General features: G+C 47.2%; 1 protein-coding gene across 19 annotated transcripts in view; it reads left to right on the top strand.

Annotated features, from left to right (window-relative positions):
- DAG1 (dystroglycan 1) overlaps positions 1–12,964 on the top strand; it is a 55,152-nt gene that overhangs the window by 21,855 nt on the left and 20,333 nt on the right. The window contains exon 6 of one of the 19 annotated variants that reach the window (XM_074312328.1): positions 1,961–2,148. The exons of 16 other annotated variants lie outside the window; for them this stretch is intronic. The gene's annotated coding sequence lies outside the window, so the exon portion shown is untranslated. Of the gene's footprint in view, positions 1–1,960; positions 2,149–7,635; positions 7,999–12,964 lie in introns of those variants that run through there. 2 more of the 19 variants (XM_074312342.1, XM_074312343.1) reach the window with 2 other exon arrangements.

The following is a 12,964-nucleotide window of genomic DNA, read 5'->3' as shown; positions in this document are numbered from 1 at the left end:
CGGGACCTTGGGGAGAAACTTGCTAGTGGATCTGGAATTGTAGGTTTGAGGTTCTGGTGAGAATTTTAATACAGCGTCCTTGCCCCTGGTGGGGATTGGTCAGGTGTGTTGGGTCGAGGGTAGGTCGCTGCATTTCCAAGCCCCTTTCCTCAGCTGTGCGCCAGTTTTCAGTTCCTTCAGTACCTGCTCTCCATGGGGACGAGGCCCTGAACCGTACTGTCCGCCTCCTGTTCTGTTTCAGAACTGCTCTGTCTAATTTAGAGCAGGGTTTACTTTATAATTGGTTGGAATTCTGCCCCCTCCCCACCCACCCTCCCATGATACCAGAATCCTTGGTGTGGGACCCAGGCATCAGCTTTCTAAGTTCCCTGCCCAGGTGACAATGGGCAGCCAGGGTTGAGAGCCACTGCCCCAGAGTTTGGCAGAGCTTGTATCCTTGGTTCAGTAAGAAAGCTAGCCTGTCTCACAGGCGGAACTGGTGCTCAGAAGTGTCGATAAACCTGCCCATTAGATGGACCAAAGCTCCTCTGAGGAAGATGGTCACGTGGAAACAAGCCTTCGGTGGCCTCGGGAGGTCAGTGCATCAGAAAGGGAATTCTTATGCCTGACACTGGAAATGTCTAGTTGGTTTTCAAGTGGTAGAGCAAAGGGAAGAAGTGAACTTGGGTTTAGTGCCCACATTTGACGGAAAACATTGTGTCAACTCACCAACCAAATGTGTGCTGAGCACCTGTTGCATTGATTGGATGTAGTGGGAGTAAGCCTTCCAGGGTAAGGGGGCATGATTGTGCTGTGGGGACACCTGCAGCCTGCTTCAGGAGAACCTCTGTGGAGCAGAGGCAGCGAATGAGGGGCAGGGATTGGGCCTGCCAGGAGTGAAAGAAGAGCACTCCTGGACTGGCACAGGAAGGGTGGCCTCAGGACGGGCGGGCTCGAAGCTAGTCCTGCAGAGCAGTAGACACCTGAGGGTACAGTAGACATCTCTGCGCTGGGCAGTGATGCAGTGTCCTAGCTTGTGGAGAAGGAAGGCCACCGGGACCAGAGGCCGGGGCGCACTCTCGGCTCTTTGACCTATTTGAACTTGACTGGAAGGCTGGGTCTTAGCCCACATCACTGGGTGGTGACCATGGCCCATCTCCCAGGGAAGGACAAGGGAAAGCAGGTGTCTGCATGCACCCCCTGTGCCCTCCCCTCCCGAGCTCTCGGATGGACAGACTGGTCTAGCAGGTCACACTCTGAGGCCTTGGCTCTCCTTGATTGGTGCTGATGCGCACGCTCCTCTACCTTGGCCAGGTCCTGCTGTCCCAGCCCCCACTGAACCAGCCTGAGCCCAGGACCCAGGTGAATTTGACCCTATTCCAGCCCTCGGGACATCCAGTCTAGTTGGGAATGTTTTTATTGAGAAACAAGGGAAGCTCATGTTTCTTGAGACTTTAATCTTCTAAGTAATGGCACGCACTTTCGTTTTTATGGTGTTCTTCATTTGTGAAGAGATTGCAAGTCAAATGGAATGGAGTTGGAATTAAAGAGCAGGTGGAGGAAGGTGGCATGGTGTCTGATCCTGAGTAAGGGGGTCAGAATTTGTTGAATAAGAATCATTAACAAAATACAATTCTTATTGTGTGTTTATTAGAGCAAGGTAGTTATGGAAAAAGAAAAGCATTTATTGCAGAAGCAAACAGTAGGTGTTTCTGTGATATTTATCCAGTGTTTTTCCTCCGAAGAGTGAAACAAACATGAGGTGTCATTATTTAATTTGCCATGTTGTTCATGCTGCTGATTGTTGTAACTGGTGTTATTTCATTCTCTATTTACTTAGGGAACAAGGTTTCTGAGAACAGACTTAGATTTATAAAGTAGTTGGAAAACAATTGCTGTTGCTCTGTTGCACCTGTTGTTGCTCTGCTCTCCGCAGTGCGGGGACCTCTGATCTCACTGACTTCTTGCCTCTCGTACCCAGAGGACAGCCACCGCTGAGGTTCTGTGGGCAGGACCATTGCTTTCCTGTTGAAGGGCAGATGAAGTTAGGACATGTTCGCTCTGCCTTCAGAATGTTTGGAAATGATTTCTGCAAAGCCTGCTGTGTCCAGGGCCACGACAAGAGCCATGCACTAACCACTGACAGGCCAGCAGACCACGACCAGACAGGTACTGTGCCAGGTACTTGCTGAGTCTGCGATGCTCCATGCTCGTGGAGGCCTTGTTATGTCCTTGGCCCCAAGGTCAGTGTCAAATTTAATACTTAGTAGTTAGTCTGTAAAAGCAGAAGATAGCTGAGATCCCTGGATGCATTGCAAGTATTTTGAAAAACAGGTTTGCAAACTTTCAATTTGCGGGCTTTGAATTAGCTGCAGTTGTTTACTTCCCAGAGCTGACCCTCCCAGAAGCTGCTGCTTAAGTTTGTAGCCGCACTTAACCTTGTGGTGGGAGAGGTGGAAACTCTGTGTCAAGAGTGGGCTGGGCCACTTCCTGCTTCTTAGCCCTCCTCCAAGTAGAGAGTTTGAGTGACTCTTTGAGGTGTCTGTGGATATGAGTTTATAAAGAGAGCTTGATTAAGAAAAACAAAAACAAACCTCTAGCTACCTAGATAAATGCTACTAATGCTATTAATAACTGGTGAATTTGCTGTATTTTTAGTTCCTTGTTCCAAAGAAGTCTGGATTTTCCTCTAATCATTTGCTGAATACAGCTGGTAATGGTCTAAGGCTGGCAGAGGACTGGAGGGCTCCCCCTCTCTCTGGGTGAGAAGCATCTCTGGGGAGTCGGTGTTCCCTCTTTGCTCCCTCCCCAGCCTGGAGGCAGGTTGATGGGTGGGATACTTACTGGGTTTATAACAGCCAGCCAGATCCAGGAAGGAATCCACAGGGAGGGATCCACAGAGAGAGAGTGAGGACGACTGTTTTTGTGACCATTTTCTCAACCAGGTGAGAAATGTGTCAAGGATGTGGAGGGCGCTCTCCCTGGTCCTCATTGGTTGCTGCGCTGCCCGTTTTGTCTCTGCATCCCCCACGCCCCCAAACAGAACTCTTCTCCAAGGATAACTAGGGGGAGGGACAGATGGAGGGACAAGGCCACACATCCTGTTTTAGCCGTCAGGCTCTGTAGGGCAGCTTTAGTCTGAGAAGAGAGTATCACAGCTCCATCTGGTTTCCTCACGCTCTCTCTTCTGCTTGTGACCTCTGCCTTCCTGTCCTTTTCCTCTTACCCACCAAGGAAGTTCTGAGAGGTCGGGGAGTGGTCAGGCACCCCCCCACCCCCCCAGCGGCCAGCCTGTTAGGAGGACTGTGTAGCCACAAGTCTCTCCCAGGTCATCTTTAATCCTGTGGGAGAAATGCGAGGCAGAGGTTCCTGACTCTTGATTAGGTATATTAAGCCCACAGAACTTTTAAGATTCATTGGATAATCTGCTACAATGAGAAGACATAAAGTAAATTTTCCATTTATAAAAGAGGTCCTTCAAGTAGTTAGCTCCCAGCACAAATGATTTACATAGAGACCGGGAAGGGCAGGGCACCTGTGTGCTCACCTTAGGAGCCAGTTGAAGATTCATGGGGAATAAAGATAAAGCATCTGAAAAATTAAGCTGCGGGCTGGTGGGATCTCTGTCCACCTGGGCTGTGGGAGTCCATCCGTGCCTGAAAGGGGCGTAGCTTGGCGATTCAGATCCCAGCTCTGAACACCTTCCGTGCATCAGGAGGTTTGGCCACCTCTGACAAGTACCTCGCAGCTGCTACTTTCTCCCCAGAATTTAGGAATATGTAAATTACAGCTGCACTCTCTTGTTAAGATGGAAGATCTCTTGGCATTTGTCCTTCCCTTATCGCTTGTAATTTTTCATCCTTGGATTCTAAAAGGCAGGAATTAATTTTCAAATAATTACTACAGAGTGGAAACCCACTTCTTCCTTTGCGCTAAGGGAATGATCAAAGGCGGCAGAAAGAAGGGGTAGAGGCTGTGGGAGGTGAGAACAAGGGTGTCTTCAAGGACTTCTTCAGTTGTGTTAACCTGGGTGTAAATCCGCATTGTGGCAGAGGGCGGGCTGCTGGGATATCCTGGAGCGTTGAGGACGAAAGTCCTTGGGGTACTGGGTTTTCTCCCTCTTCCGTGGTGTAGAGGTGCCTGAACTGGACACAACGCTCTAAATAAATCTTTGCCGTGGTCCTTGGGGAGCCCGGCATCCCCTGTCGGGCAAGGCCAGCAATGCGGGAGTTGACGCGATCTGGCCCAGGAGCTTTGCCTTCACCAATTTGCAGGGAAGTGGTGCCCGCAGGTGCCCTCTGGGCGAACCTGAGGTCAGGCTCGGCGGGTATACGTGTCCTGCTCAGCATTGGCCTCGTGTGCTGCTGCACGGCCTGGTGGGAGGACGGCCGTGGCTTTGCAGAGCGTGGCTTCCAAAGTCTGCTAGGCCGTCTTCTGGCTGTTTTGTTCCTGCCTTTGGAAGCGCACCCTTAAAACCTACCAGGGAAGTTTGTGATTACTTAAATCTTGTAGCTGTGGCAAGGCAGAGGTAGGTAGACAGGCCAATTAGACAGCGCTGTATGTGGGAGGGAAGGAATTCTGCGAGCAAGAAAGTCTGAGCGAAGGGAGTGGATGCTAGTTGTGTCTTGTCCTTTTTTAAACAAGGTTTGTTGATCTGTAAATTTCTGGCATGGTTGAAATGTTCTTGACGGTTGAGCCTTAAGAATGGGGCCCCAAACAAGAATGTGACCAAAAGTGTGTCGCAGCTTTAATCACTGAAGGTTGAAGTATTTGCCTAGAAAAACACTCGGGATGGTATTCTACAGTGAAGATGCAAGAACTCACAGTCACCAAGTAGGGGCCGGGCGGGACACCCCCATTTGGCTCCTGAGGCTTGTATTGTGAGGCTGCTGGCTGGGCCAAGGGCTGACGTAAGAGGGGTGGCGCTGAGTAGGGATGGGGGGAAGGGGCTGGGGCCACCTGGACATTTCATTTCACTCCCGTTTTGGAGTCTGATTAGCCAGTTACGTCAGGGAAGGCCAGCAGTGGCACACTTTTTCTAAACTTAATTCTTTGAAGTCAGATTAGCATATTAGTTTTGAGCTACGGCACTTATTTTTAATCTTTTGTATTATGGTATAAAGGAGAATAGAGCAGAAAGCTTAGCTTTTAACTTCAAAGTGTGAAATCAGGTGATTACTGCTTTTGTGCTTGGTTAATCATTTCTGGGATTTAGAGGAAACCCTTTCTCTCCCTGTACTCTGATGGCTGCTGAGTGCCTGCTTGGGGCTAGCAGACCCCTGCAGTGGACATACCCGCCCCTGTCCTGGCAGCCCTGTCCGGCCTTGACCAGGACAGACAGACACCGACTGCCCTGCCCTCACAGTCGTCCCACTACTTTTCTACTGAGATGGAGAGGTGGCGACATAGGGAAGTTTGGGAAGCAGAAGGTAACTTTTAGTTTCCTGTAATCTACTTGGAAAATGCCTATTTATAATATAAGTACTTAGTTTATGACCTCTTGTGTTTTATGATTTAGTAATGTATACGAATCTTAATTGAATATTTTTATGTGAAATTTGGGAAGACTGCATGTGTTACAAATGAAGCTTCATACCTAGCCCGGAGTAGGGAGCCATAAATACGCACTGAAGTGTTAATTATTGTTGGGCTGTCTTGAGATAATTGTAATTTGCTTTAATTGGGTTCTTGGATGCCACACGGGTCTTGGATGTGGTAATTCATTCCCACTTGGATTCTGCGGAGTCTGGCCGCCCACCTCTCGCACTTCCTCCCCCACTGCCACGCCACCTCCCAGTCCTGTGCTGCAGCCAAATGGGCAGTTAGACCTGGGCTTGTCTTGGGGCTTCGTTTACCCTTTTGTGTCCTCAGTGCCTTCCCTGGGCATCAATGATTAAAAGACTGAACCTAAGCCTCAGGTGTTTTTTCTGAAGTCTAATTGATGTGACTGAGTAATTTTTTTTTAAACCTCTATTTTTAATTGTAAAATATACGTAACATAAATTTTGCCATCTTAACCATAAAAGTTTTAAATTGTAAAAAGCATATAACATGAAGTTTACCATTTTAACCATTTTTAGGTGTACAGTTCAGTAGTGAGTAATGTTTAACAGCATAGGGAGTTCAGTGGCGTGTAGAAGGAACTGTTTTTTCAGTGAGCTTTATCCACATAAGACGTTAAAAATCTACCCAGGTTAGAAACCACGGTCCAGTGGAGAATTCAGCCGTGAGTTTTCAACCTTGTCTTTCTTCCCTTCTTCTAGGACCAGTTGCACCTGAGTGAGTTTGTTACCCAGGTATTAAAGCCTTGCTTCCTTCCTGCCTTTGTTGAAAAAAACCAAACCACCATCAGCAGAAACCACTGCCCTTCCTGGACCTCTGCTTTTGGTATCTGTTTTAAGTGAGAATTTGCAAGAGTTTTCCAAGTGAGGAAAGTGCAAGTAGCTTTTCTATTTGGTAGACTGTTGTGTAGTGCTTGCTTCTCAGAGGTGATCATTTTTTTCCTCCCACATGTTTTTACTTTTAAATCTCTTAATGTGATGTGACCCTGGACCCCTTTGGAGGGTTGCTCAGCTCCCTGCTCGTGTCTCCACGGAGCTGCCCCCATACCCTGGTGATATTCCCACAGCACACAGGCCTCATGGTAGCGAAACCTCACCTGCCCCTGGAGCTGCAAGCAGTTCTGGGGTAACACCTTGAATCTTCACCAGTGACTTTGCTCAGCACCTTCCTCCTCTGACGCCAAGGAGTGAAAAAGGCCTGCTTTGAACTCAAAGCAGAGGAACCTGCCTGTCTTTTTACTATTTGGAGCCCAAGTAAACAGTGACTTCACACTATTTTCCATTGTGTTGAGTACATCCTGTTGGCTATCAGACTGAGCAGTTTTAAATTGGTTAACCCTCCAGAATTTTTATATTGTTAGACTGACATTTAACTTCTGAGTGTCTGGACAAAAGCCTTTTGCTAGCTGGAGCCTAAAGTAGTGGTTGTAGTCAAGTTTGCTTTTGACTTTTCGAAAACCATTTAAAATAGGCACATGGAATATTATGATGTTAATTTGGTTTTTAAAAGAAAATCTCCTTTTCCTTAATTCTTTTAATTACCATGGCAAATGGTAGCCATTAGACAGTTTAAGTACTATTTTTAGATAACAAAGCTATGGGAGAGTGGGGGTTCCTGGAAGTGGTGGGTGGGCTGCCTCTGCCTCATTTTGTGTAGTTAATAAGGGGTTGAATCTCACAATGTTTCCTTCATTCTTAGAAAGTAAAACCGAGTAGGGAGCTGTTCTTTCAGAGTCTTCGTGAGGATATCTTAAGGTTTCGTTCTCTGGGTTTATATGCATATGAAGAAACAGTAAGTTTACTATGTGTTGAGTTGGTGCCATGTACACATTCACGCCTCGCATTTATTGAGTGGAAAGCATTTACTAACTGAGCCTCCTGCGCGTGTGGGGCACCCGTTAGCTCTGGAGAGGCAGCCTGGACACCACAGAGCTGCTCCTCTTCTGGGGCTGGGATTCCAGAGGAATCGCCTTCTAGTACCGGGGGACCCAAGGCTGTCTGGACAGAGTAGGGTCACAAGACTTGTGCATCATGGGCACATATCCCGCCCCTCCCCTTGCAAGGCACATGCTTCAGTCGCATACAGATAAGGGTTAGTATGGGTGACAGAAGGAGTCTGTCCTGCTGAACTCTGCGTCGGATGCCTGGGCTCCGATCCTGTCACTGTTTTAAGGCTTTTGATTCCCTGGTTGTCTGTCTCCTTGCTGACTGATCTAGTAAACTTGAAATACACCTGCCTAATAAAAATGGTACGTATGTTTTATATATTTTGGTTTACAAAGGACACCACTTTTTAGGCACTGCTGGAAACATGACTTTTTATTTCTGCCCATCACTGGAGAGAGCCAGTGTCAGTGTTGGAGAAAGGAAGCTTGGGCACGGCCATCGGCAGGTGCAGGGGATGGCCGGCTCCACCCCCAACCAGCTCTGGTTCCTCCTGATGAAGTGCTTCCCTGAGGTAAGCCTCAGGGTCTGGGGTTCCTTGGGCTTCTCACACAACCCAGTCTGTCTGCTCATGGCTGAATGGTACCCCAGGAGCCTGGTAGAGGTCCCCTGCTCAGATTGTCTTCGCTACCCCAGCCAGCTTTCTGTGGGGGCGCTGCCGCAGTGCTGCTGGCCCAGGGAGGGGGGGATGGGTGGCTAGGGTACTGTAGGGTCTCCCCTGTGGCGCTCGTGGCTCCTGGGGCAGGAACGCAGACTTTTACCAAGAGAAGAAGGAGACCACAGCCTGAAGGGCTGCTCTGGGACAGTGTCCCAAAGGACCGTGCTGTGTCCAGGCTTTGCGTCTGGGACACTGCTAAGGTTTCTCTGCCCCCCAGGGGACTAAGGATGGAACTCGTGCATGGCAGCGTTGCCCGTTTGTCATACTGGATGCTGTGGCCGTCGTAGCCAGGGGCTTCACCAAGGCTCTGGGAAGGGCTTTCTTCACAGAGTTGGATTTCACTGAGCTCAGACTTAGTGGTGGGCACTGCAGTGGGTACGGGCCTAGGGGAATGCCTTAGCCGGTCCCACTCCCCATTTCTCAGTAGGAGCCTCGGCAGCTTCTGTCAGCTGGACAGTGGTGAGTTCAGTCAAGACATTCTGAGCACTTCCTGGTGTTCCCGAGGAGCTAATGTAAGTGTGTGTGCAGTGTTAAAATGAGTGGCCGTGTCAGGAAGACTGGGTGACTCTGGCCATAGTCATTCTCTGGTTCCGAGCACCTTTCCGGTCGCCATGTACTGACCACAGGCTCTGTGTGACCGGTTGGGTATGACCTCTCTTTGGGCCTCGTTCCCTGAAAAACGAGGAGAATCTCTGTAGGGCCTCCATCTCCGAATGACAAGCCTGTGAGTATGTGTAAAACCCTTCCAGAGGGACATCCTAATAAGGGTGTTGGGTGCAACCTGCCAAGTTCCCAGTACGAGGAGATGTAACCCTTGCATGTAGGAAGCCAGCACTAGAAAGATACAAGGCTGCGTTTTGCCAAGTTGCAAAAAAAATCTTTTCTCCCCAGAGCATGGAAAGCCAACACAGAGCAGTTGGAGTTCTGCCTGGGACATCGCCTGCTGCTAAATGCAGAGCACTTAGTCATGAAACAGATACCCCATGTCGTCATGTGTCCGCAGATAGACTGAGCTTATGTTCTGGTAGGACAGGGTGTGTCTCAGACTGGAGCTGTTTTCAGATGAGCTGAGAATTTGAAAATGGAGAATCAGATTAGAAAAGTAAAAGGCGAACTGGATCTAATAAGTAGAAAAGTAAGTAAATTAAAGAGTAAAGACATAGGAAGAAGCTGAAAAACCAAACATCCTGTATCCTTCCCATTCATTCATTAGGTGTGTATCTGGCACTGCCTGTGTGCTTGGCATACATCAGTGATTGCAACAGACGTGTCCCTGCCCTTCCATAATTTACCACCCTTCCAACCAGCCGTGCGGTGTGCTGAGCCATGTACTAAATAAGAGTTAAAATATGTAAGAAAGGAAAAGGCCATTGAAGGAAGCACTGTACCACAGTAAAGAAAACTCTAAAGGTACAGTTAAGATAGCATAAAATAAAAGCCTTAGAAAAATTTAAAAAGTAAATGATAAAATAAGGTATAAAAGGGGTAAAAAGCAGACAGGTAAGAAAGTGAGAGATGAAACCAACACAGAAGAGTTTGAAGAAAAGCCAGGTTTTTTGGGGGTCTGAGGAGAAGCTTTCACCCAGAGTACAGTGAACACTAGGTGTTGAGAAGTTGGGGTGTTTCCTTCCTTGCCTTTCCTGGAAGAGGACCCCGCAGAGGTCACTGGGAGTTAAGTGGTTCTTGGAACTGATGCCCACACGACCTGGTTTCTAAGTCTATGGTCGTTTGGTGTCCCCATGGAGAAATGTGCAAGTCAAATTTCTGGCAAATCATTGGTGGGTAAAAGTGATTCAGCCATTCACCGATGACAGGGAGGAAAAGTCCCCATAGAGAACTGGGTCTGAAGTCCTGTGAGAGCTGCCTGCCTGTCACATGTGGCCTCCAGTAGAACAAGGCCGTGCAAACAGGAAGGAAGGAGGACGCTGTGAACCTGTTACTTACCTTGTACTGATGAGAGGCTGGGAGCCCGCCAGTGATAGAACATCTCCATTAACTTTCTAAGACGGGTGACTTTCAGATCCTTTCTCATACCTTGTAGAGCTGCTCCATGTGTTTTTCTGAGCCCTTAAGGAGCAAATGCTGTCGTAGGAACTAGGGGTGCATGCACACTGTTCTCGTGGGGGGGCCATGTAATGTAAACCTGAGTGATACCGGTCGCAAGAGATAGGGGTGGACAGGGATGAGGGTGACGAATCGGGTAGGGTTGGGGCAGGGCAGGAGCCCCAGGGGCTGGGATCTGGATTTTATATGCCGTTCAGGATATGCTAGACACAGGCATGAAGGCGGCTTGCCAGCTCTGCGATGGTGGTCAACAAGCTGCGGAGAGGTGAAATAGAGCAAGAGGTGCTGGGCGTTTTAGGGTTTTTATTACTTTGAGATCACAGGACTCAAGTCAGGCTCTTTATCTGCATGCATTTCAAGTACTCAGCAGAGAACACAGACTAACATTCCAGAGAAACTGAGTATCTGCCACCAGCTTTGTTATACCCTAGTGTTCTGTATTTTTGTCAGATCCTGTTTGAGGAAGTAAAGCAGTTATAAATTTGGAGACTCTTATGAACCCCTTCTTTTTCCTTTGCCCTCTCTTCCAGTATCGTTAGGATCAGCGACCATGATTCTGAATTTGGTATTTATGATTGCATGCGTTATTTTATTTACATAAGAATCTATAAACAATAAATAAACATTTTACATAAACAGTCTTAATATCTTTATGCAGTGGGCTCTCTTTGCTAAACATTTTTTGAGATTTATTGATTTTGGTTCTTGTAGTTCTAGTTCATTTTAATTGTCTGCAGAGTTCCATGCCATGAAGGGTCTACAGCCTGTTGGTGCTTTCTCCAGTTCATGGACAGCTGTCCAGCGTTGCCCTCTCTCTCCTTGTATGTGTGGACGTTCTTCCGCGTGTGTGCCTAGGAGGGCCCAGCTGGGCTGGGGAGCCCTCTCCAGGAGGTGGAATTAGCCCGCACTCCCACCAGTAGCCATACAGTTCCTTCCCCTCAGCGATGTCACATTGGAACATTTTTGCCCATTCTGATGGGTGGGTGTTCATGTTGCTTTCTTTTGCCTGAGTACTAGTGAGGTTGAGCATCTCGTTGTATGTTTACTATTTCTGGGTTTTTGTGTGTTTTTTTGTGTGTGTGTGTGTGTGTTTTTAATATGTGTGTGAATTACCTGTTTGTTATCTCTTCTGTCTTCATCGTACAGAAATTGAAAATTCTAATTCAAATTTATATATTTTTTCCTTCAATATTTAGAAAAAATGTTTGAGATAACTGTGGATTCACAAGCAGTTGTTAAAAGTAATACAGAGAGATCCTATGTACCTTTACCCAGTTTCCCCCATGGAAGCATCTTACAAAACTGCAGTACAGTATCACAGCAGTATATTGACATTGGCACAGTCAAAATGCAGAAAGTTTTTATCACCAGGAGGATCCTTCATGTTGCCCTTTTATAGCCACACCTACTTCCTTTATGCCCTGACCCCCTCTTGAAACCCCTGGCAACCCGTAATCTGTTGTTCTCTGTTTCTATATTTTTGTCACTTCAAGAATGTTATAAAAATTAAATCACATAGTATTCGGCCTTTTGGATTAGCATTTTTCACTCAGCATACTTCCATGGAGATTCATCTAAGTTGTTGGATGTGTCAATAGTTCATTATTTTTTATTGTTTAGCATTCCATGGTATGGATCTACCATAGTTTGATCGATCATTCTTCCATTGAAGGACATCTGGATTGCACCATTTGTTGAAAAAGCTATTTCCCCCACCCCCCATTGAATTGCTTTTGTACCTTTGTCAAAAGTCAGTTGGACTGTCTTGTTTAGCTCTATTTGTGGATTCTCCATTTTGTTCCATTGTGTTTATTCCTGTACCAGCACAGCCTTGATTACTGTAGCTAAGTCTTTATATTATAGGTAGAAACAGTCCTCTTTATTTTTCTTTTTTAAAATTGCTTTTGGCTATTGTGTTGAGAAGCCAGAGCTGATGTATTAAATTAAGAATCTGCAGATTATGACCTGCCGAATGAGGGCGCACAAGCTACCCACATGGGGTCAGCAGGTAGCTCCCTCAGCATGGGGGGCTCCCACTTCTGAAAACCACAGGGTTGTTTTTGATTGAGGGTACACACACACAAAGGAAGTGGAGTGACAAACTGTATTACTTACAGATCCCAGAAACAGAGGTAGGGGGGTTGTGGGGTCAGTGAGCTCTGGGAGAAGGGCAGTTTTCTGAGCAGGAGATGGAGAGCAGGATAGTGAGCGCCTATTACTATAAGGTGTTTGGGGTGGAGGTCCCTCATGCGGGCTCAACTCTCAGTGGTTCTTTTAAAAGATGCCCTTGGAAGAGCAAAGTGAGAACTTACGGTGGGAATCCTAAGCTCAGGTCCTTATCTAAATGTCGAGACTCTGAGCAAGGTTATCATTCTGTAAAATACCTAGGCAGCAACTCACGGTAGTTGTTTTTCTCTTCACAGCTATTCTAGTTCCTTTGCCTTTCCATATAAATTTTAGAATAATCTTGGCTATATCTACAAAAGTTCTTGCTGGGCCTTTGATAGGAATTGCATTAAACCTTGAATTAGTTTTCTATGGCTGTTGTAAAAAATTACAACCTTAGTAGCCTAGACTAATACACATATTTGTTCTCTCACAGTTCTGGAGACCTGAAGTCTGAAATCAAGGTGTTGGCAAGGCCTGTGCTCCCTCTGTGGGTCTGGGGAAGAATCCATTCCTTGTTTCTTCTCTCTTCTGGTGGCTGCTGGCATTCCTTGGCATTTGGCCACATCACAGCAGTCGCTGCCTCAGACTT

The sequence above is a fragment of the Rhinolophus sinicus genome, linkage group LG10, assembly GCF_036562045.2.
Source record: "Rhinolophus sinicus isolate RSC01 linkage group LG10, ASM3656204v1, whole genome shotgun sequence".
NCBI lineage: Eukaryota > Metazoa > Chordata > Mammalia > Chiroptera > Rhinolophidae > Rhinolophus > Rhinolophus sinicus.
This window is presented reverse-complemented; position numbering and strand designations above follow the sequence as displayed.